The sequence below is a fragment of the Tachyglossus aculeatus genome, chromosome 4, assembly GCF_015852505.1.
Source record: "Tachyglossus aculeatus isolate mTacAcu1 chromosome 4, mTacAcu1.pri, whole genome shotgun sequence".
NCBI classification, from domain to species: domain Eukaryota; kingdom Metazoa; phylum Chordata; class Mammalia; order Monotremata; family Tachyglossidae; genus Tachyglossus; species Tachyglossus aculeatus.
Window position 1 is genome coordinate 99,548,528 of NC_052069.1, and position 23,448 is coordinate 99,571,975.

General features: G+C 44.6%; 1 protein-coding gene across 4 annotated transcripts in view; it reads right to left on the bottom strand.

Moving 5' to 3' along the window:
- The window catches only part of RALGPS1 (Ral GEF with PH domain and SH3 binding motif 1), a 479,351-nt gene that overhangs the window by 80,623 nt on the left and 375,280 nt on the right, over positions 1–23,448 (bottom strand). The gene's annotated exons all lie outside the window — the stretch shown is intronic.

Below are 23,448 nucleotides of genomic sequence, written 5' to 3' on the forward strand. Positions count from 1 at the left end.
CTGGCACTCTAGCATACTGAGGCCCTCCTGGTGCTTTCTCTTGGCCACCTAAGACAACTCCAGTTTGCGAGTTCAACTCTGACCATCACTTGCTGTGAATACCTCAGAGTAAGAGTGCAAGTACCACCTCCTCCCATCCCCGTTTGTGCTCCCATCAACAAACGATGACTTGCAGCAAAACCCAAACTTCTGAAAACAAAGAGGAAGTAAGAACGGGACTGCTCCAACACAGACAAATTGAATGACAACACATTCCTAATCACTGCCCAGTACCTACAGAGATGTTATTTTTCTTTAAAAGAGAGCATTAATTTGGAAAAGGAACACTTTTGTAGGTAGAGCTATTAGCCTAGTTCCAGAGCAGAACGGCTCCTTTCCTGAGGTTTCACCATCTTGAAACAAGAGAAGCAGCATGGTTTAGCGAGAAGGCACTTCTCTGTTGTGTGACCTTGGGCAAATCACTTAACTTCTCAGGGCCTCCTCTTTGTAAAATGGGGACTGATACTGGGGCTCACAGATCAGATGGGGCACAACTGATTATCCCATCTGATTATCTTATATCTAACCCAGCACTCAGTACAGCATCTGGCACATAGTAAGTGCTTAACAAATACCACTAAAAAAAGAATGAGTGATGAGCCAAGTGAGGGCCGATTTAATTTTAATCCAGAACCATTGAAAGCAATCCAACAAGGAGAAATTAAGAACAAAGCAGAGGAAGCCCATCATTAGAACCTTCTCTTTTACAAAGATTTTGGCTGCTAAAATTTTCAGCACAAGCTATTTGTTGGTTACCCAGGGAACCTCAAACATAAACTATACAATGAAATAACAATGTTTACATGGAAAATGAACTGAAAAATACTGAAAGTGCCAAAAAGGCGAGATTGCTGGTGACGCAAATCTATTCCCAAATTGACGGAAACTTCCCTCTTCACTTCCTCTGATATTTCATTTTTAACTTCTGATAGCCACTGGAAGCCTCCTCAAACTGACCAATGGTGAATGAAGGGGAGAAGTGGATGGGGTTATATGTCCCACCCTCTGAGCTTCATCAACAGCAGGAATACTTGCAACACAAACACACACGCACGCACACACAGCTGACCTGACCTAAATTCTTGTGAGCCAAGAAAGCGGGGGATTGTGTGCCTCTTTCACATTCTGTTCGGTGCCTAACACGATGTTAATAATCATTAAAAACTTTAAAAAGGAAAATCAAGTTTTCAAACTCCAGCTCACAGTTTCATACCAAATTTATACTCTGGCTCAAAAAAGGAATCATATGGAAGCTTGGCAGAAATACTTCCTTACATTCTTATTAGTCCTCCGAGTCCCCTCTGCTGCAGAATGATGTGGTGAGATATAATGAAAGCCACATTCTCAAATTCCATGGTAGAGTAGAGCTCCAATTCTCAGGGATATGTCACTGAGTCCAGAGAATGGTAATGCTTATGCCACGTATTTCGCTAAAATTTCTAAGTCCTGGCAAAATTCTCTGTATAGCACTTCCTAAATGATTTGTCTGTTTGGACACCTTTCTGCTGATACTGCAGGAACACAGATGCGTTTTTTGATCGAAGCACAACACTGGAAGCTGTGACCAATTCACATTTTTTCAGCTCTCCAGAAATCACTTATCCTCTCCCCAATTATCAATGAAAACTTTTTTGGTTGTTTCTAATGCGGAAGAGATTTTGAGAATTGCTGCAAAGCGATAGTTAGCTGAGGGATATTTCCGTAGGACAAAATGATGAAACTGGCTTCTTAATCAGTCAACCAGTGGTATTTACTGAGTATTTACCGTGGGCAGAGCACTGTAGTGAGCTAGGGGGATTGCAGGGGCATGAGGCCATGGGCTGATGGGAATCGCAGTCACAGGGTGGCCATTCCGATCCCATTCCAAACAACCTTCCTCTCCATCCCGGAGAAGTTAACCCTTTTTTCAATCAGCGGTGAGAGAAAATTCTATTTTTTAATTTTTTGCTTTTTAGCACTTCCTATGCCGTTTCCTGATCTGTTTTGTTTTTAAAGTCAAATTTCATAGGCCATTACCTGATTATGCTGATTGGATAGTTACGGTGGAGGCAGGGAGTGCGGGGATGGGGGAGGAGTGGAAAGAATTCTAGGAAAAAGCTTTTTGAACCGCAAGAAGTGAAGCTGGGAATAGAAAGGGCTGGCCTTGGGTGGCCGGGCCAGGACCTGTTCAAGAATTTAAGCCACAGGGATGGAAAGTCTGGTTCCTCTTTCTCAGTGCACACAGAAGGGCATTATCATGGGCAGAGACCAGGTCCACCAACTTTATAGCATTGTACTTTCCCAAGTGCTTAGTACAGTGCCCTGCACACAGTAAGGACCCAGTTAATACCATCGATTCTGCCTGACTGATTGATCAAAAGCAATTGTTGGGCAACTGCTATGTGCAGAACACCTTCCTCAGCAAATATCTAATATTAAAAAAAATCTCTTGACACGAGGCCAACGTACATAAGTCACTCCGATCTGCATATGCATATGCCTACCGCATCCAAGCTCTGCTCTCCTTCCAGGCCAGTTCTGGTAGGAGTAATGGTATTGGTTTTGGCCTTAGTGGATGCTGAGCACTGTATAAGCGCTGGGAAGGAATACACAGGTGGGAATTAATAATTTTGGTATTTTGTAAGTGCTTTCTACATGCAAAGCACTGAAGTTTTTTGTTGTGTTGTACTCTCCCAAGCACTTACTGCTTTGCACACGGTAAGCGTTCAATAGATACAACTGAATGAATGAATGAATAGGGTTGATACAATCAAAGCAGGCAGGACATGTTCCCTGTCTCACATGGGGCTCCCGACATGGTCCCTGTCTGACTGCCTCTCTTTCAGTCACACAGCTCCCACAGCTATCAACTCCACATTCCCTCCAGTATAGTCTTCCACTCCCATTGTACCCACCCTTCTATCAATAGAAGACTGCAGGTTTGCTTGTCCTCTCCTACTTTTTTTTTATGGTATTGGTTAAACGCTTACTATGTGCCAGGCACTGTACTAAGCACTGGGGTAGGTACAAGATAATAATAATAATAATGGTATTTGTTAGGCACTTACTGTGTGCCAAGCACTGTTCTAAGAGCTGGGGGAGATACAAGGTTATCAGGTTGTCCGAGGTGGGGCTCACAGTCTTAACCCCCTTTTTACAGATGAGGTAACTGAGGCACAGAGAAGTTAAGTGACTTGCCCAAAGTCACACAGCTGACAAGTGGAAGAGCCGGGATTACAGCCCACAACCTCTGACTCCCAATCCCATGCTCTTTCCACTAAGCCACACTGGTTCCCCAGTAATAATCAGGTGGGACACAGTCCACGTCCCAAATGGGGCTCAGAGTCTTAATCCCCGTTTTACATCTGAAGTAACTGAGGCACAGAGGAGTGAAGTGACTTGCCCAAGGTCACCCAGTAGCCAAGTGGTGGAGCCAGAATTAGAACCCAGGTCCCTCTGACTCCTGGGCCCCATGATCTATCCACTAGGCCATACTATTCATTCATTCATTCATATTTATTGAGCGCTTAATGTGTGCAGTGCACTGTACTAAGCACTTGGTAAGTACTACTCCCCTCCCACACATTCTATAACCTTTCCACCATCCATCCACTCCGGGCTATTGACGCTTCCGCTTATAGTCACCTAAGGCTGAGAAGGCCAGCAGATCCCTCTCAACCTGTGTGTCACTTTTGCTGGATGACCAGAACACCAAGGCTGAAACAGAGCTCCTCAGGGCAGGGATAGTTTCTACCAACTCTAGTGTGTTGGACTCTCCCAAGCACTTAGCCCAGTGCTCTGGGCACGGGAAGCATTCAACATATACCATTGCTACTGCTCTGCACAAAGTAAGTGCTCAGTTGATTGAATGATTCTCACGCTCGAGATTCTGAGCTCACTGTGGCCAGGGAATGTGTCTGTTTTTTATTAATAACAATAATACTAGAAATTATTATTATTATTATTATGGTAGTTGTTAAGCACTTACTATGTGCCAGGCACTGTACTAAGCACTGGGGTGGGTACAAGCAAATTGGGTTGGGGACAGTCCCTGTCCCACATGGGGCTCACAGTCTCAATCGCCATTTTACAGATGAGGTACCTGAGGCACAGAGAAGTGAAGTGACTTGCCCAAGGTCACGCAGCAGACAAGTGGTGGAGCTGGGATTAGTACCCACAACCTTCTGACTCCCAAGCCAGTGCTCTCTCTATCCACTATGCCACGCCGCTTCAACATGCTGCTTATTTTATTGTACTCCCCAAAGTGCTTAGTACAGTGCTTTGCACACAGTAAACACTCAATAAATACCACTGAATGAGTGAACTGATCACTTTCCCTGGACCCTTGTAAGCTAGTGGTGCTGAACGAATTATTTCAGTCCTTTACAATCCCACCCTGGAACAAACAGGCAAACAGGAACTCCACAGCACAATAACTATTCCAAAGTGGTGGGAGAGTGGGAAAGACTGTGATTGGATTAACGGATTCACAGCGCTTAACGGATGCCATCATTATTAGCACTACCTGTATATATGTATATATGCATTTATTACTCTATTTATTTATTTTACTTGTACATAGTTATTCTATTTATTTTGTTTTGTTAATGCTTTGTTTTGTTGTCTGTCACCCCCTTTTAGACTATGAGCCCGCTGTTGCGTAGGGACCGTCTCTATATGTTGCCAACTTGTACTTCCCAAGCGCTTAGTACAGTGCTGTGCACACAGTAAGCGCTTAATAAATACGATTGAATGAATGAATGAATGAATTGGATGAGTGGGAAGACCTAGATGGGAGACTGGACAAAACTGAAGGCAAAGAGGTTGGGGAGAGAAAACTCAGACTTTGGGGAGGACTCTGTGGTTAAAGCTGCCAAGATGCTGGTTCAAATCTGTGTTTGAACCTGGAAGCCATGAGTCATATTCCCAGAGCTAGCGGCACAGTGAAGCCTTGTTAAGCTAATCAAATTAGAGAAGCAACTGTTGTTTCCCAGCAGACTGGATGTCCTACTGAGCTTTAATTTTAAACAGCGTACATTCCACATCAAGTCCATTCACAGAAATTATTCCAATTCTTTGCATTTGGAATAAATGTTGTTAGGGTGATGGCCACAGGTCACTCAAAATATTTGTTTTCAATACCAATATCAGTAGTGGCAGTATTGGTCTAGAGCCCATTGTGGGGAATGCACTGTACTAGGCACTTGGGAAACAGACACAAAAAGTGAAAAAAGACACAGTCCTTATTCGTAAGGAGTTCTCCACCTAATGAGGCAACAACTGATATACACCATACTTAGGAGGAAGAGAATAGATATGAATATATCTGGATAAGTAGGGTGATTAAATGGAATATGCCTCATGGAAAAAAGGGTTTGAAGGGAAATAAGACATGATTTGGTGAAGTTGAGGCTCATGCAGTGGGGGAGGGAGAGTGGCAGGGAAAAGGGGTGAAAACTGGGTTGGAGCGAATGCAAAAGTCCAGTTAAGCACAATCTGTACCTGTGTGCCATGTGGAAGGGATTGTCAGTCACTCACTGGCCTTGGGAGTTCCCTGCCCTTGTGGATACACTAGACCATCAATGTCACCTTCAAATAACGAAGTGCTAGAGTGCTATAAGTGACACGAATTACTCTTTGGAGCAATGGAGGATTAGATACCTGCTTTCCACAATACCAGAAAAAACTACCATTTTTCAAAAGTCCCCGAAGTTCTAACTGGAAGGAATCCAGGACTTTATTTGAAAATTTTCCAAGTGGTACTGGGTCCCACATAATCTTGAGCCGTGCCTGGAACCCTAAGGCAAAATAAAGTCAAGTGCCATTCGCAACTTCAGATTTAATAAGAACAATTTATGGATCATGTTTACTTAAAGCAACACTCAGTGGTCCCCTGAAATTTTGAAAGGCCCTAACTTGAAAAATTGATTCATTTGGTCCCAATATTATCAATCAATGGCATTTACTGAGCACTTACTCTCTGCAGAGCACAATATTAAGTGCTTGGGACAGTACGATATCAATCAATCCATCAATCATATTTGTTGAGCACATACTGTGTGCATAGCACTGTGCTAAGCACTTAGGTGAGTTCACTATAACAGAGTTAGTAGATGAATTCCCTGTCCACAAGGAGTTTGCAGTCTACGAGGATGTGGTTGGCGGGGAAGGGGGATATTAGACTCCAAAGCTTTTGCTTCATGAGATTGAAGCCATTTTGCTGCAAAAAGTCAAACTAGAACTACTTATCCCCTATGTTCAGAGCAAGACAAGGAAGATGGGGATTAAAGGCTCTAACCAGGATCCATCTGATAGCTCTGTGAAGGTCAGAGAAGCAGCATGGCTGAGTAGATAGAGCATGGGCCTGGGATTCAGAAGGGGCCTGGGTTATAATCCCAGCTCCACCACTTGTCTGCAGTGTGACCTTGGGCACATCACTTAACTTCTCGGTGCCTCAGTTACCTCATCTCTAAAATGGGGATTAAGACTGTGAGCCCCATGTGGAACATGGCTGTGTCCAACCTGATTAACTTGTAGCTACCCCAGTGTTTAGTACAGTGTTTGGCACATAATAAGCACTCAGAAAATCCATTTAATAAAAAAAGGCCAAACGAATCATCGCTGAACCAGATTCTCAAAACAGGATAATGACCAGAGTCAAGATTTAATCAATATTACAATCTGAAAAGGATGGCAACAGAAAATCCAAAGGCTGAGCTTCACAGGATGACACTGAAAGCCACTAAGTTTAAAGTTGCAAGGGCCAGATTTGACTGGCTGATAACCAGAAACCTGGTGCTTATCCATATGGTTCCATAATTTTTTTTCTTGAGAAAGTGGTTGGTAAAAGGGATCAGACTAAAATTAGATGCAAATTAGTTTCTTCTTTAACCCCATATAATGCCACCTGAAAAACTTTTTTTTATGGTTTTTGTGAAGCACTAACTATGCACAGGCACTGTACTATGCAATCAACTAATTAATGGTATTTACTGAGCACTTACTATGTACAGAGCACGGTTCTAAGCACTTGGGGGAGTACAAAACAATAGAATTAGGAGACACGTTCCCTGCCATAACAAGCTTACAGTCTAGAGGTACATGATAGGGACTGTTTTTGACTCTACCTCTGGTTCTTCTAATCTTCTTAAGCTTTGTGAACTTTTGATCATGAGGAGCCAGCTCCTTATTGGTACTTGCCTAGCTGTTCTGGTGCTGCAGCAGTCTCTCAGCAGTCCAATCAAATTAATCAATAATAATTACGGCATTTGTTTAGCACTTCTTATGTGCCAAGCACTTTACTAAGCTGGGGTAGATGCAAGATAGTCAACCCCACAATGGGGTTCACAGTCTAAGGGGAAGGGAGAACTGGTATAGAATCCCCATTTTGCAGTCGAAGGAACTGAGGCACAGAGAAGCCAAGTGACTTGCCCAAGGTCACACAGTGGGCACATGGCAGAGCCAGGATTAGAACCCAGAGCCTGTGACTCCCAGGATCGTGCTCTTCCCACTACATCATGGTCCTGAGTGCTTACTAAGTGCAGAGCACTGTGTTAGATGTTTGGCAGAGTACAGTAGTTATAAATATGATCCATGCCCCCCAGGAGTTTACAGTCTACTGGGGGAGAAAGGCAGTATTAATCAAATCATATTTATTGAGCACTCTCTGGGTGCAGAGCACTGAACCAGGCACTTGGGAGAGCACAACACAACAGAGCCAGCAGACATGTTCTCTGTCCACAACAAGTCTACAGTCTAAATACTGGGGTAGATACAAGATAATCAGGTTGGACACAGTCTTGATCCCCATTTTGCTAACCAAGTACTGAGAAACAGAGAAGTTAAGTGATTTACCCAAGGTCACACAACAGATAAGTGGCAGAGCTGGGATTAAAACCCAGGTCCTCTAACTTCCAGACCTGTGATCTTTCCCCTAGGCCACATTGCCTATCTAGGCTATGCTTCTTACACTGTGGTCCCAGCTAGGGGCTGGTCCAAAGCACACAGCATAGGAAGCACAAAAATGAATTTCTTCACCAAGTGTTTCCTTTGGAGAACTGGGCCACGCCCCCAGGGAAATGGGGCTTTTCTGCTACTGGCAGAGGAGGTTCAATCTCCTCCCCAGAAGGTTCCAATAGTTTCTGAGGGTGGGGGGAGTTTTGTGTTCAAGCTTCCCTCCCAGCAATTCTCCTGCAAGGCCTGTTTGGGAAGGATTTTAAAGGATCCTGTTTCCACTGTGACCTTATTGTCTAACAACCCCTCATTATCATCTTCATCATCATCATCTATTTCTTCCAAGTTCACAGGATGCTCAGCCCAACTAAGGCCACCTCAGATACAGACAGTCTTCCCTCTGCCCGCCTCAACTCAGGCACAGATTCCATCGCACCTTCAATCATATTTACTGAGCACTTACTCTGTGCCGAGCACTGTACTAGGTGCTTGGGAGAGTACACTATTACAACATAACAGAGTTGGTAGAACCATTTCCAGCCCACTTCCCCTCTGTGCCAACACAGCCTACGTTAGGAGTACCAAGGCCTTCGTATCTCTCATTGGGAAGCTGGCCACCTCCAGGGCTCCTATGCCCTCGGGCTATTGAGACTGTGTCAAGGACATTAGCTGAGATGCCTGTTTGGCACTGCCAGATTCTTGGAAACCCCCTGAAGTTTCATTCGATTGAGAACCCCACCCTGAGGTGCTACTAAAAACCTGTTCTAGCCAAAATGTCCTGTAGGTATTAGTTCCACTCACAAAGGAGATGACCAGCTCGAGCCTCCTCCATTCAGCAAAATCCTGAAGGCTAAAAGTGAGCTCTCAACAGAGGATGAGTTTTGTAGCTGTCTTCTTTTAACAAAGCAGAAAAATCAACCAAAATGAGGAACAGAGCTCAAATCTGTCCTTACATTTTAATAACAGTGTCGCATTAAATGCTCGAGATCAATCTTTATTTCTCTGGAACTGGAAACAAAGACAATGAGTCCCATGTGGAACAGGGTCTGTCTCTGATCTGTCATGAATGTCTCCCCTGCTATTTAGCACAGTGCTCAGCTCACAGAAAGTCTTAATACATACCATAACTAAGTTGCAAGACTGCCAATGGAATAAGAGCAATTTTTTTTTTTTTTTACAAAGTAGGACAACTAAACTGAATGTTGAAGCAGTTTTGGGCTCATTCATCACTCAATGACCAACTCCTTTGTTCAACTGGGCTCAAACATGCCAGATGCTCAGCTTCTTAGAAAATCAGTTGTGCTTGCTGGTCAACTTCTCCAGCCAGGAAAGTCTTGGTCTCAGGCCCTGTAACTCCCACAGCCACAAGGCTAGAGTCCCCTCCTCCAATCCAAGTCCCACGATTAGTTTCTTAAAATAGTCCTGCAACCTACTCAGCTGAAAGTCTGGCTACTACTCTAGGAGGCCCCAACTCTTCCAGGAGCCAAAGAGCCCATGCTACAGCCCGGCAAGAGCTACGCTTTCCATCCGCAGTTTTTCAAGATGCTTCGTCCTCGCCTCATGCCCCTTCCTGCTTCCTGTCAGTTCTCTGACTGGAGGGCTCTCACACTCAGTTTCCATGGCATTAGAAATCTCATGATCAGGCCAACTGTGCTCCCCAACCAACTTTCTCTTAAAAGGGCAGAGGGAAACCGGCTGGTTGCTGATTTGTAGTGGAGCAGACATGCTCTTTTGTGACAGGGTTAACCAATGGATTGCCCTTCCCTCTCCTTCCAGGGATGCTTGTTTCCTGACTCTCCTTCCTTAAGACTGACTCTCTCCACTTCGCGGGAGCAGCAGTGGCCCCAAATCTCCGGTCCAGCTATCTGCCCCCTCCCCTCTCCTGTCATCCATGGCCTCTCTCTCTCTGTCTTCTCTCACCACCACTCCTTTGGGTCCTGGCCCCTCTCTCCATTGCTCCAGCAGGGCTTGGTCCCTCTTCCTGGGTGACTCCAATACTAGAGAGAGGTGAATGGTGGGAGGTGAGAGGTGACTACCCCCACCAACAGAGAAGTTCACTCACAGCAAGGCCAGGTCCCAGGAGTCCAGCCACCTCATGCCGGGGAACGGCTCTTCCTTGGACAACGAGTTTCTCCAGGTGATGCTCAATTCCAAGAAGGACTGAAAATTCCTCACGGCCCCGAGTCTTTCCTAAAGCCTGCCTGAGCTGACGATTCTCCACAAGGCCCTGGGATTGGACCTTGCTCTTCAGCAGCCCTGTGGAGGACAGTGCTCCCTGAGCATACATGTCCACGGGTTGCATTTAAGCGGCTGGGGTGGGAAGGGAGGCAGGGAGCTGTAGGCTTTTGCACGTTTATACAATAAAATCCATTACAAGTTCAACATGTAATAGTTTTGTTTAAATCCAAGAATTTCATCTCATTTAATTACTCTCGCTATATTTCAATGTGCACAATGAACCACTCAACAAAGTCAGAATTCTTATAATTTGTTACCAAGTGTGCTGAAATGGCAGAGGACAGAGGACTGTGAATGAATAGAGGCTAAACATGCCATGTGCAGTTTGGCAAGGCTGTTCTGTTTAACTTCTGGGAATTTGATTTGTGCACTGAAAGCAACAAAGTCAATTTTGAGTCTGTCCATATTTTAAGTCCCAGTCACAAGGATTCCTTGGACAGGAATGAGATCCTCAGCCCAATTACCTGTCACTCTATAAGGCCTCATTGGAAACTATCTGTCCTGCTAGAAGCCAGAACTAACAATCATCACAGTACACTAGATCTTCCAGTAACTCAATCAATCAATAGTGTTCATTTAGTACCTACCTAAATGCAGAACACTGTACTAAGCACTTGGAAAAGTCCGAGAGAGATGGAAAACATGATCCCTGGTCTCAAGGAGTGAACAATCTAATTGGCATAAAATAAAGTACAGATAGGAGAGAATGAAAAGATAGATGAAGGAGTGCTTCAGTAGTGGATTATGTAATTCACTCTATACAGAAGTACTTTGGGTGGTTTAGAGAGCATAGTGTGGATGTGGTACTTGGAAGGCTATGACCTAGGGAAAATAGAAAGTAATTGGAGAAGACCTACTAGAGGAATGTACTGTCCACTTAACAGTAAATATAATGAGCATTTGACACAGATTTTTGAAAAAGATATTAGCCAAGCAAAATTTCAATCAATCAATCAATCAATGATGTTTCTTGAGCCCTTACTCTGTACTAAGCACTTGGGAAAGCACAATAGAGTAGGTAGACAAAATACCTGCAAAGAGGAACTTACAGTCTAGTGTAAGGGGCAGACAGACATAAAAATAAAAATTGTAGGGAAGGGAAGGAACTGAGAAGTGCTTGGGTGGTGGCGTGAAAACCTAAGCAGTTGGGGGTGGGACTAAGTGCATCAATCAAAAAACACTACATCCATCCTTATTTTCTAATGTAGCAGAAAACCTTATGTGTGCTAGATTACTCATCTCAATATGGACTAAAGCTGTGAATGACAAAGTTTCCACAGCATTGTGCCAATCTGAGAGGGAGCGACAGGGGACGGATGCAGAGAGGACAGGGGTGGAGGAGGAGGGTATTGGGTGCCAGATGCACTGGGATGGCCATGGTTGCATGGAGCTGCATCTTCCTGGTTCTAAACTGTCCCCACCACCTGGACCCCATATCCCAGGTGCTCCTGTCATCCTGAACAGTGGGGCAGGGAAGAGTTGGGTGGATGGAAACTCCCCACTTTTCAGGAGTGGTGGCATAGACTCCCCTTCTAAACTGTGAGCCCGTTGCTGGGTAGGGATTGTCTCTACCTGTTGCTGAATTGTACTTTTCAAGAGTTTAGTACAGTGCTCTGCACACAGTAAGCACACAATAAATATGATTGAATGAATGAAATGAATTTGTTACCACGTGTTACCTGTTACCAAGTGTGCCCGAGCCACAGTCAGTTAGGGAACTGTGGCATGCCACCTTCTGGTATATGTGCTGTGGGTGCTAATTTCAGGTACAAAGGAGAGGATTCAAGTTAGTCATTGAGGTTGGAATCACAGCAGGCCTTTATGAGCCCTGTACACCAAACCAAAGGCCAGCAAGTTTACCCTGAAGTATGAAGGGAGTAATTTTGGGTATAAAGGAAGGCAGTGTAGCCTAGTGGAATGAGCCCGGAACTGGGAGTCAGGTGACCTGAGTTCAAATCCCAGATCCACCACTGGCCTATAGACCTTAGGCAAGGTACTTATCATCTCTGGTCCTCAGTTTCCTTATCTGTAAAATGGAGATAAGATTACCTGTGATCCCTACATAGGACAAGGACTGGTTGCAAAAACCTTATCCCTGCATTTAACAAGTGCTTAAGAAATTAATAAATTATTATTACTATCATTACGGCATTTGTTAAATCCTTACTCTGTGTCAAGCACTGTTCGAAGCACTGGGGTAGATACAAGTTAATCAGGCTGGACACAGTCTCTGTCCCACATTCAGCTCACAGTCTAAGTAGGTAGAAGAATAGGTATTTAAACCCTGTTTTACAGTTGGGGAAACTGGGGCACAGAGAAGTTTAAATGACTTGCCCAAGGTCCCACAGCAGATGAGTGACAGAGCCAGGATTAGAGCCCAGGTCCTCTAACTCCCATGTCTGTGCTCTATCCACTATGCTACGCTGCTTTTCATAGCCCATCGTTATTATTCATTCAATCGTATTTATTGAGCGCTTACTGTGTGCAGAGCCTGTACTAAGCACTTGGGAAGTACAAGTTGGCAACATATAGAGATGGTCCCTACCCAACAGTGGGCTCACAGTCTAGAAGGGGGAGACAGCAACAAAACATACTAACAAAATAAAATAAACATGTACAAATAAAATAGAGGAATAAATACATACAAACATATATACATATATACAGGTGCTGTGGGGAGGGGAAGGAGGTAAGGCAGGGGGGATGGGGAGTTAGTGGCAATGAAGGATTTCTGTAACAGTTCAATAAGGGAAAAACCATTCCACTTCCTAAGATGCCTCAGTTCTCAGTTACCTCATCCGTAAAATGGGGATTGAGACTGTGAGCTCCACGTGGGACAAGGGACTGTGTCTAACCCGATTTGCCTGTATTCACCCCAGCGCTTAGTACAGTGCCTGACACACAGTAAGCGCTTAGCAAATACCATAACTTTTGTTATTGTAAGGATCCACCTAGATGGTGCAGGCCTCGCAGACCCCACCCAAGATTTTAATTTCAGGGGAGCGGCACTAGGGAGTCGCTGAAAGTTTCCGAGCCCATGAGTAATGTGATACACTGACGCTTGGGGAAAATGAAAACGAATAAGATCACATTTAACAATATTCAGAATATTCTTGAGCTCCCAGGAAAGGTGTTTATAATATGCTCTCTTAGCACACAGTAGCATGTGCACTCTCTATAGGACAGATATTTTCTACTCCTAAAGGCAGAGTAGAGCATTGCTGTAGTTCTCAAGAGGCTCAGAGGACTGAAGAAGCAGCAGGAGCTATGAACTGTGGTAGATTTACATCATACCGAGCGGCAGGACAGCATTAGAGTGTCCCTCCCATTCAGGGGCCTGGGAAAGAGTGGAAATGCCTCTGACTGGAAGAATTCTTTCTCCGAATCCACACCTAATGAAGCAATGTTGGCACGTCAGGACAGCCACTGTGAGATTCTTTGGGATTCTCGACCTTTTCTGACCATTTCTGGCATAAGCACGGCAGGAAGACAGGCCGAGTGGGGAATATGTTTCTGGGTTTTCATTTACTTTCTATTTGTTTTTGGAGGTGCTTCGGGGAGGACTGGAGTAGAGAATTCCCAGAGTAGGAAAGGATACCACCAAGGTGTTATTAAAATTACTTTCAAAGCTAATTCTGCTCATCAGTCGCTTAACAAATCCCCGAAGGAACCTGAAATTGAAAGGCACTTTCTTATCAGCTGAAGTACCCGGTATTGCCTGGTAGAGATTTGCTTAAAATCCACATAAAATATTCTTTGTTCCTGTACACTTGTTTGGCAGCTCCTTGAGGGCAGGGATCATGCCTACCTACTCTACTGTACTCTTCCAAGTACTTAGGATTGTGCTGTGCACACAGTAAGCCCTTAACAAATACCAGTGATGAACTGACTGACTAGAAAGCAAATGTTGCTCCCTGCCATCAGTCCAGCCTAGGTCCTCACTGCAAACCCAGACCCACTATCTCCCCATGTAGTAGACTTTAGCCTGGAAGTCCTTCTGTGTGGGGAGAGGAAGGGTCTTTAGTCCCCCTCTCTGACTCCACGTCCCCCTGCCCACACTCAGCCCCTTCCCTCCTCTCTCCTATCCCTCTGCCACGGCTTGGGAAACTGGCCCGTTGTCCTGAGAAGAGCTGATGGGTGTGAATACCTGTAGCTGTAAATGCTGCCACCACCCCCCGCAGCCCTGCTTCACGTTATCCCAGTGGCTCCTCCCATCAAGCCCCTAAACATAACGTAAACCCTTCATCCAGCATATTCAGGTGTAAAAGGAAGCGTGAATTCAGGTACTTAAACTGGCGCTAGTATGGATCCCAAATTAGTTATCTAGATAATCAGAAACTATGACTATTTTGCCCAAATAAATCCACACACTCTTCAAAATACATAATAGATTAATAATAGTCCTCCATGTGGACCACAGCAACACTCCTGGGGATCATACTGAGTCACATCCACCCTTCAGCCAACTGTAGCACCATTTTTAAAAAAAAATTTTAATGGCATCTGTTAAACATTTAATCTGTGTCAGGCCTGTGTGGCTTAGTGGAAAGCGCACAGGCTTGGGAGTCAGAGGATGTGAGTTCTAATCCCGCCTCTGCCACTAGTCCGCCGTATGACCTTTGGCAAGTCATTTCACTTCTCTGTGCCCCAGTTACCTCATCTGTAAAATGGGGATTAAAAGTGTGAGCACCCCATTGAACAACCTGATTACCCTGTATCTACCCCAGGGCTTAGAACAGTGTTTAGCACATAATAAGCACTTAACAAATACCACAATTATTACTATTATACAAGCTAATAAAGTTGGACAGAGTCCATGTCCCACGAGGAGTTCTCAGTCTTAATACCCATTTTACAGAAGAGGTAACAGGTACAGAGAAGTTAAGCGACTTCCTAAGGTCACACAATAGACGTGTTATGGAGCGCCATTAGAACCCAGGTCCTCTGGCTCCCAGGCCTATGCTCTTTCCTCTAGGCCATGCTGCTTCTCACTAATGAACTTATTTCTACCCTCCTCAGCACTCATGTGTATATGGGTGGTCAATTACTTCTTTGATCATTCAACTTGTAAATGCTTTTATACTTGTCTCCCCCCTTAGAGTCTAACTTCCTTGTGGGTAGGGAATGGGTCACTTCTTTATTCTCTACTTCCCATATGCTTGGTAGAATGCAGCACACTAAGTGGCACTCAATAAATACTACTACTAATAATAATAATTATGGTATTTGTTAAGCACTTACTATGTGCCAAGTACTGTTCTAATTGCTGGGGTAGACGCAAGGTAATCAGGTTGTCCCACATGGGGCTCACAGTCTTAATCCCCATTTTACAGATGAGGTAACTGAGGCACAGAGAAGTGAAGTGGCTTTCCCAAGTTCCCACAGAAGACAAGTGGTGGAGCTAGGATTAGAACCCACATCCTCTGAGTCCCAAGCCCATGCTCTTTCCACTAAGCCACCCTGCTTCTGCTTCTTCTTCTTCTTCTACTATTACTCCCTCTCAGGATGACACCTGGATAGTCTCCAGTGCTCTACCAGTCTCGGCTACAGGCGGGAAAGTCAAGCAGAGGCATATCCATTCCATTCCTAGCTTGGGCAGTGGAAGTGCAAGACAATCTGCTACAAGTCAAAACTGGGCAGGGCAGCTGCAATAGGGTAGAGAGAGTTGAGGGAAGAGACTCGGGTTTACTGTGTGGAAGGAGGCAATGGTAAACCACTTCTGTATTTTTACCATGGAAACCGTATGGATACACTACCAGATTGATTGCAGATGGAGGTGGGGAGTTTTGGGAGAGATGTGCTCATAGCGTCGCTGTGGGTCGGAGAACACTCAACAGCTTAAGACAAAACAAGACTACTACAGCTACTGGTGCTACAACTACTACTAGAGCCTAAATCTCAGGTTCCAGGTGAGGCATTCCAAACACTGATCCAAACACTTATCTCATCCTGCTTTGACTACTGCATCAGTCACCTCGCAGATCTCCCTTCCTCTAGTCTCTCCCCTCAAGACCATACTTTGTTTCCCAGATCAATTTTCTAAAAAACTGCTTAGTCCATATCTCCCCTCTCCTCAAAAACCTCCAAAAGTTGCCCATCCATCTCTGCACCAAATAAAAACTTCTCACCATCATCTTTAAGTCACTCAATCAAATCTCTCCTTCCTACCTAATCTCACTAATCTCCTATCACAACCCAGACTGCACACATCACTCCTTTAACACCGACTTACTCGTACCTTGACCTCATCTTTCCTGACATCTACACCTTGCCATATACCCCCTCTGGCCTGGAACTCTTTCCCTCTTTATGTATGACAGATCACCCTCTTATATCTCCTCTAAGAGGTCTTCCCAACTAAGCCCTCACTTGACTGCCTAAGCCTCTCTTCTGCTTCACTTATGTACTTGGGTCTGTTCCCCTTAACAACTTTGATATTCACTCCTCCCCAAGCCCTTCAACACATATGGGCATATCTATATGTAATTTATTTTAATGTCTGTCTTTCCCTGTATACTATAAACTCCTGAGAGAAGGGATTGTGTCTACCCAATCTATTATATTGCATTCTTCCAAGCATTTAGTAGTGATCTGCAAACAGTAAGTGCTCAAAAAAAGAATGATGACTGAATGATTGACTCCAGGTGTATAGGATTGCCACGCACACCTACAGTCTATCCTGAAGAATTTCTTTTCTAACATTTTCTCCAATTTCCCCAATTTTCTCTAATTTCTCCAATAGGGAAGCAACATGGCCACGTCATCCCCCGGGCCTGGAATGCCCTCCCTCTGCCCATACGCCAAGCTAGCTCTCTTCCTCCCTTCAAGGCCCTACTGAGAGCTCACCTCCTCCAGGAGGCCTTCCCAGACTGAGCCCCTTCCTTCCTCTCCCCCTCATCCCCCTCTCCATCCCCCTCATCTTACCTCCTTCCCTTCCCCACAGCACCTGTATATATGTATATATGTTTGTACATATTTATTACTCTACTTATTTATTTTACTTGTACATATCTATTCTATTTATTTTATTTTGTTAGTATGTTTGGTTTTCTTCTCTGTCTCCCCCTTTTAGACTGTGAGCCCACTGTTGGGTAGGGACTGTCTCTATATGTTGCCAACTTGTACTTCCCAAGATCTTAGTACAGTGCTCTGCACACAGTAAGCGCTCAATAAATACGATTGATTGATTGATTGATTGATTGATTGGCCTAGTGAAAAGAGCACGGGCTTGGGAGTCAGAGGACCCAGATTCTAATCCAGGCTCTGCCCCTTGTCCACTGTGTGACCTTGGGCAAGTCACTTTGCTTCTCTGTGCCTCAGTTACCTTATCTGTAAAATGGGGGTTAAGAGTGTAAGCCCCATGTGGGACAGGGACTGTGTCCAACTTGATTACCTTGTATCTACCCCAGCACTTAAAACAGTGCTTGTCACATAGCAAGCGCTTAACAAATACCACTATTATTACTTTCCCTTCAAGGTCCTCAAATCCAAACTCAGAGAGTATTTCACAACAGAAGAGAAAAAGGTACTTCAAATTTTAAGCCAACCATCGTTGATCCCAATCAGAACACTTTCCTGGTTTTGCTGAAACAAAGCTCCATTCCTAAGCCTTTCCCAGGTGCTGCTCATCTTTGTGTCCAGGCCAACCATGTGATCCTAACGGGGCTGAGGGCTGTGGCGACCAGGTCAACCGGGAGCTGACAGATTGAGAGACAGCTGCCTTGGGTACACTGGCCACAGCCCTACCATTCCTAGACACAGTGAACGGTTTACTTCTTCACAAATAGAAGATGGAAGCCTCTACCTGTGACTCAAAAACCCAGCCTAAAGTGGCTCGAGCTAAAACAACAACTTCATCAGCACTCCCTGGTTCCTCCTATGTACTGACTATATTTCTCACATCTGTGGCTCCCTGCATCTAGAACCTCCTCTTCTTCATTTAGTTCCCTGGTCTGGAAGCTAGGGGCCTGGACTAGACAATCTCTGGAGTCATTTTCCAGCTCAAGAGTCTGAAGAATCCAAGCTCAGCCATTACACTCACTGGTTCAAATCTCTCCTTGGACCCTATTCTGGTATACCTGTCTTCTTCTCCTCCCAAAAGCCACATATGGAGCAGTCCTGGGCCAACACCAAGTGCTCCCTGAGTCAGGTCAGGATTGTTGACCTGGGATACCGGCAGCCTTATCCTACTCCTTGTTCCCCGGCATCTGCAAGGCGAGAAGCAGGAGCTCAGGCTTTGGAGTCAGAGGTCATGGGTTCAAATCCCAGCACTGCTGTTAGCTGTTTGACTTTGGGCAAGTCACTTAACTTCTCTGTGCCTCAGTTACCTCATCTGTAAAATGGGGATTAAGACTGTGAACCCCCATGGGACAACCTGATCACCTTGTAATCTCCCCAGTGCTTAGAACAGTGCTTTGCACATAGTAAGCGCTTAATAAATGCCATTATTATTATTATTATTATTATTATTATTATTATTATTATTAAAGTGGGTGAAACCTGGGACTGAGGTTGTGCTATTTGTCCCAAACACATCTCTCTCCACCTTGTCCCTTGCTGCCCAGATAAATGTTTTGTTGTGAGATTAATGAAAAAAAAAAGAAAAGTTTCAATATCCAAAAGGTCACAGTGCCTTATCAAAACACTCTTAAAGAGTACCCCCCGGCCCGAGAAGTTCCCACCCAAGGTACGATGTCAAAAAATATAGACCATTTCCCAAACATAGAGAGCCATCTCTCACAGAAAGCTGACACTGATAAAGAAATTCAGCAACACCTCATCTGGGCCCAAACAGCTTTCAGACGCCTGAAGCAATGAGAGTTGGAGGACTGTGACATGACACTTGGGACCAATCGTTTGATTCACAAGGTGGTAGTGATCCCTTCTCGTTAATGAAGCTGAAACAGAGTTCCACACTGAAGACCCTTTAAGGTACTGGAAGAATGCCTGTAAAAGGTCTTCTGAATCAACTGGGAGGATCTGCCGTGTGACCTTGGGCAGATCATTTAATTTCTCAGTGCCTCATTTACCTCATCTGCAAAATGGGGATTAAGACGGTGAGCCTCGTGTGGGACATCGATTGGGTCCAACTGGATTAGTTTGTATCTACCCCAGTACATAGTTCAGTGCCTGGCACATAGTAAGCATTTAACAAATACAATAAAAATATATGCAATGATGTAATTATCCTGTCACAAAGAAGCACTACATATAGCCAAACTGGCCAAACGGCGATTCAGAGCCTTGTTCCATTTTTATCTACATTCTGCGCAGTTTGCGATTTGTATATTCTTACTGTGGCGGCAGTGAAGACAGTGAGCTGCAGTTGCTCTTGGTGACGGTGACCCTGCCTGTATGGCCTGGGCCAGGGAGGGATGCACTGCCCATCCCCACCCTCAGGCCCCTGGCTAACTCAGAACCACTACTGCTGCTCTGGATGGAGTGCAAATCGAGAGGTATAGAAACAATATCTGGGACAAAATGAAACTGAATGGTTGGTAAATGCCAGCCACACGTAGGCATGGCTGTAGAATAAACTGTGTTAAAGGAAAAATTGACTTTCAGAACCCTGGCTAAGAGTTCTTGATATGAGGCAGAGGTAAGGCAGCTGGATCCCAAAGATGAAAGACAGCAGACTTATAGACCACTGCTTGCTGGGGGCCATCCATCTAGTTTGAGGAATTCTTGTTCCAAATTGATCTGGGGGTTGTTTCTCCTCTTTGGCTTGCTGGACTCCCCAAATGAGAAGCAGCACGGCCTAGAGGATACAGCATGTTGCCTGGGAGTCAGAAGGACCCGGGGTCTAATCCTGGCTCCGCCACTTGTCCTCTGTGTGATCTTGGACAAGTCACTTAACTTCTCTGTGCTCAGTTACCTCATTTGCAAAATGGGGATTGACTGTGAGCCCCATGTGGGACATGGCCTGTGTCCAACCTAATTAGCTTGTATTTAGTCCAGTGCTTAGTACAGTGCCTGGCACAGAGTAAGTGCTTAACAAATATCACTAAACGCCCAGCCCCCAGCACCAACACAAACAAAAAAGTGCATTGTTTATAGATTAAAGCCCAAGCTCCAATATGGATCTGAATAAGACGTCTATCACTAATTAATTTACTTTCAAACTCTTCAATACTTATGTATATATGCTCAATGCATGTATGTGCTCAATTTGTTTAGTTTGACCACTCTTGTTTTAAGTATTTGTAAGCCTGTCTCCCCCATTGGAATATGAGTTCCTTGGAAGCAGTGTGACCTAATGGAAAAAGCCCAGATTTAGGAGTCAGAAGACTTGGGTTCTAATCCTGACTCTGCCACTTGTTTGTTGTGTGACCTCGGGCAAGTATCTTAGCTTCTCTATGCCTCAGTTTCCTTAACTGTAGAATGGGGATTAAGGAACCATTCTCCCTCCTACTTAGACTACGAGCCCCACGTGGGCAGGGACTGTGCCTGACCTGATTATCTTGTATCATCTGACCTGATTATCTTGTATCTACCCCAGTGCATAGTACGATGCTTGACAAATAATAAGTACTTAATGAATACTACATTTATCATTATTGTGGGCAGAGAATGTGTCAGTTTGTTATTCTAAACTTTCCAAGAGCCTGGAACAGTGCACCACACATACTGAGTATTCACTAAATGCTCGTACTACTACTATTACTACTACTACTGCTGCAACAACAACTAACTTTGAAAATACATTTGCCCATCCCAAATCCCTCTCAGATCCCTATCTAATAATAATAATAATAGCATACTAAGTGCATACTATGTGCCAGGCATTGTTCTGTTCTGGGGCAACCAGCTCTGCCAGCCTGCATTCACAGGAGGCTGCTCTGAAGAGGTTCCCAGACTGTTTTAGCCTCCTCCCAGGAGAAACTGTAAGGTGAACTCTGCTAGTTTGCCACATGACTCTATTCCGTAAGGTAAGCTGTACTAGCAGCCACCTGATCATTTCTCCTGAATACAGGATGTTAAACAACTCTTTAACAATACCTGATATTTGCATAGCACCTTTTTAATTTTTCTAAAGCACTTTCACACCAATGATCTAATTCTTATCCTGACAGCATCCTTGCAAGGTATTATTATCCTCATTCTTCAAGAAACCTGAGGCCCAGAATGGTGAAGTGACTCTTCCATGGTCACACAGTAGGCTGACAGAAGAACTGGGACTAGAGCCCAGGCTTTCTGATTCGCAGACCCATGATCTTTCCACTAGGCCCTGCCACTATTTCAGTCAGAAAGCTTCCCGAAATATGACAACCTCTCAAATTGAATGACATGTTGTTTTGAAACGTTTTTCATGTTGCAAATGTGACAACCATGCCCAGCAGTGCAAACAGCAAAGCCTTCATACAAGAGATAATTTCTGTCTTGGCCTGACAGTCCTTTAACAGCCCCTTCTGTCACATCCGTAACCATCGGGAAGTTTCACCATCAATTGCATCATCTTTGAATACAAGCAACTATAAATATATGTGCACCCAAACACGCATACATACACCTTTTCCTTGGTTGGCCCAATCTGATTGTTAGCCTATGTGTATATTTAGTCCCTGCCAAAATGCCTGCAGTCTTGTAGATGTGTCCAAGTGACAGGCGGCATTTTGTTAATGAGTTTACAGACTTTATCAACGACTAGGTCATCTGGGAACAAGTTTGACAAAGAAGCACTGAGTCGGGCCTTTGGGGACCTTGGCTCCTGGCAGGTTCGCTTGTGGTAGCAATGCTGGGGAGAGGTGGGTTTGGCTGAAAGGATCACACTTTGGCCAGCAAGAGCTTGGCCAGGGCTTGTCAGTCAGGGAGACAGCTGAGGTTTGGCACCCCTTCTTCACAATTCCTAACAAGTTCAGAGACAAATAGCCACTATGGGACTCACATTGGCTCTCAGACACTTGGGGGTGGCCCAATCCTCACCTCAAACCCTTCTGTTTATCTAAGGGTAGCAAGAGTAATGTCACACTTTCCTTCAGCCATCTAAAGGGAGGGCCAGGCCTACTAGACACACAAATGCCTTTCTGTGGTCAAGGGTGAAGAATTTTGATATAAAAAGATATAGATCAATTGCCTCTCAAGCAGACACCCAGGGCTTGCACTTAGAGTGATCCTTTCTCTGAAGTCTAAAAATATCCATATATTTTACATATCACAAAAAATCCGGGGGCATTTATGAATTTTAAATTCAGGATCTGCCATATTCAGGCAGCCCCTTTGATGCCGAGAGGAAAATTCCTTCCCAATCTAAGTGGGCCAATGGCTGACGGCACACAGAATTTTATCAGCATTGTACCTCTACACACGGGAACTGGGCTTTTCTGGGGATGAATGGGACAGTTGGAGGAAGTATTACTGAGAAGCAGTGTGGCTTAGTGGAAAGAGCACAGGGTTTGAGAGTCAGAGGATGTGGGTTCTGATCCCGCCTCTGCCACTTGTCTGCTATGTGACCTTGGGCAAGCCACTTAACTTCTCTGTGCCTCAGTTTTTTCATCTGTGAAATGGGGATTAAGACTACGAGCCCCCACATGGGACAACCTGATTACCTTGTATCTACTCCAGCACTTAGAACAGTGCTTGACACATAGTAAGCACTTAACAAATACCATAATCATTATTATTATTATTATTATTATTATTATTATTATTATCATCTGGCCCAAGCATTCCCGGACCAAGATGTGACTCCTAGTCCCCTGTCTCTGTGTCCTACAGTCCCACTCCTGAAAACAACTGCAGAAAGATTGCTGTTTTGGTAAGAGACGACTGCTGAAATTTGGGGAGATTCAGCCCAAACCAGGCCTGGTACTCACCAGCTAATTCAAACTGCAGAACTACGTTTTATGAATGATCAGTGCTCAGAAGGCTTAAGCAACCACTTTAAACAAATTTAGACTCCAAATCTGATTTTATAAGTCCCTCTGCCAGTGAACCACCATGGCACATTTCTTGGTGACATTCAATTAACAGAGCGGTCCCCTGAAACCTTGATATAAAAAGTACAGCCTATAGTGAGAGCTCCATTAGACTGAGAGGAAACTGAGACCCAGTTGTAACTCTCGGCTACGTGGGGATCACTGAGCCTACTGAACCCACGTTATGGGAAACATTTCTGGAAGTATTACGGATCCTTGTGTCGATGAGGTTTCACCTGTACAACCAAAAGGTACAGTAAGAAGAAGCTGAGAACGAGCAATGGAGTTGGAGGTATCTCTGGGTTCATCTTAGGTTCTGACTGTG